Source organism: Montipora foliosa, chromosome 5 (assembly GCF_036669935.1).
Source record: "Montipora foliosa isolate CH-2021 chromosome 5, ASM3666993v2, whole genome shotgun sequence".
NCBI lineage: Eukaryota > Metazoa > Cnidaria > Anthozoa > Scleractinia > Acroporidae > Montipora > Montipora foliosa.
Genome location: NC_090873.1, coordinates 21,130,900 through 21,133,399, shown reverse-complemented (window position 1 = coordinate 21,133,399; position 2,500 = coordinate 21,130,900).

The following is a 2,500-nucleotide window of genomic DNA, read 5'->3' as shown; positions in this document are numbered from 1 at the left end:
CTCAAGGAAACACGTCCGCACAGATCCTTGTCATTACATTAGTAGTCCTAGTCTTAGTTGGGATAGTATGTTAAAAATGACTGACATTAAATTGGAGCTAATGACTGACATTGATATGTTTCAATTTATTGAAAAAGGTATGCGAGGTGGAATTAGTTACATTGCAAACCGATATGGAAAAGCAAACAATAAATACATGGAAACATATGATGAGAAGGCGCCTTCAAAATGTATTATGTATTTACATGCTAATAATTTATATGGTTGGGCTATGAGCCAATATTTACCAACAGGTGGCTTTAAATGGATGACAAATTAATCATTTAGATTTAGCAAAGTATAAAGAAGACAGCACTAAAGGATTGATATTGGAAGCTGATCTTGAGTATCCGAAAGAATTACATAATTCACATACTGATTATCCATAAAAGTTAACGAAGATATGCTTTCTAATTATTGTCAAGAAATATCCAATAAATTCAATGTATCAACTGGTCTTGTTCACAAACTGATTCCAACCCTAAAAAATAAAGAAATATGTTCTTCATTATAGAAACCTTCAATTATACACTGATCTTGGATTAAAAGTCACTAAAGTTCACAGAGTACTTGAGTTTGATCAGTCACCGTGGATGAAGGAGTATATTGACTTTAATACTCAGAAAAGAACTAATGCAAAAAATGCTTTCGAAAAAAGATCTTTGCAAACTTATGAATAATTCCGTATTTGGTAAAACGATGGAAAATTTACGTAAGCGTATTGATGTTAGACTCCTCACGGATGAGAAAAAACTGTTAAAATTAACATCAAAACCTACTTACGTAAGCAGTAAAATATTCAACAAAAATCTTGTAGCTGTGCATAAAATTAAACAAACACTAACCCTCAACAGACCAGCATAAGTAGGCATGTGTATTTTAGATCTAAGCAAAACACTCATGTATGATTTCCATTATAATTACATCAAAAATAAATTTGGAAACAAAACTAAGCTTTTATTTACAGATACAGACTCACTGACTTATGAAATCGAAAACAATAATATGATAACAGTGAATATCCTGAAAACAGTCCATTCTATGATAAAACTAATAAGAAAGTTATAGGAAAGTTCAAAGATGAAACTTTAGGCATGCCAATCACTGAGTTCATCGGCTTGCGATCTGAAATGTATTCATATATCAAAGACAATGATCAAAACAACAAAACCACAAAAGGAAAAAAAAAATTGTTACACAAAAAAACATCAAACATGAAGATTATAAACTAACTTTATTTAATAACAGACAAATGTATCATACAATGAAAACCATTCGAAGCAACAATCATCAACTTGGAAGCTATGATCTGAATAAAGTGTCATGCTTTGATGACAAGCAATATATCCACGAAAATGGCATAACAAGTTACACTTACGGGTATTATAAAATCAGCACACTAAAACAATCTTGATGACAAAGTTCACAAATAAAGTTTACTAATAAAGTTTACTCATAAAGTTTATCAAATGACATGCTATGGTGATTATTTCCTGTTCATTTACTTATGCAAATATTTAAACAAACTTCATGCATGCAACTTCACAAAGTAATTTCACAAATTTGAAAAGTTTCACTGAAAAAATTCACAATTGTGAAGTAAAAATGTGAAGCTTGTGGCTGGTTAAAAATCACAGGAAAACCCCCTTTATTTATTTCCGAGAATTTCACGTTATGGTGATTCTTCAATTTGATTATGCAAATATTTAAACATATTGGCTTGCAGTATGGGATCTATTATTTGTTTCTTTGTTTGTTTTTTTTGAAAAATATATAGAAAAAATTTTGTGTTGTAATTTTTGTTTGAACTCATTGTGAATCCCAAGGTCAAATTCAACGCAAAATAGAGGCTGTAATTATTTTTATTCCAATTTGTGTTAAGTGCTAGTACCCCCAACTAATATACTATTCTGGTAAAATGGGGACATATGTAGACCTACATTCCCTTCTTCTTGCAAACAGTGTAATTGGGTCCTTTAACATGATCCCAAATAATTGTGACTTGCAAGGCAAGACCTATATGAAGTTTATCATTTGAAAAAAAAGTAGAAGCAAGGAGGATGGTAGTTAGTCTCTGCAAACAGGATGTTTCTGTACTCTCAAAAAAACATTGGCAGCGCATACAGTAGGCATATCAGGGGCATTCTCTTTTCATCTAGATGGTCCACATTTTCATTTGCAAGTGTCACCAGAAACCGCATTGTAGTGGGACAGTTCTTTTCCATTCCCACAAATATTTCTTTCCATGAAAAACTGCTTAAGCCATCATAATCGCACTTTCTTAAAACTGAATTTTCAGATCTGATGCCTTTTAGAAGATCTTCCCTGGCACTTCCCATTTGAGCATCGTCATAGTGACAGCACCAAAACAGATTTCATTTTCATTTGTTTTACTACTATGAGCAACTCTTAGAGATTTTACTCTGGCTAATGCCAGAATAGGTTTCTCCCTAAATGGGAA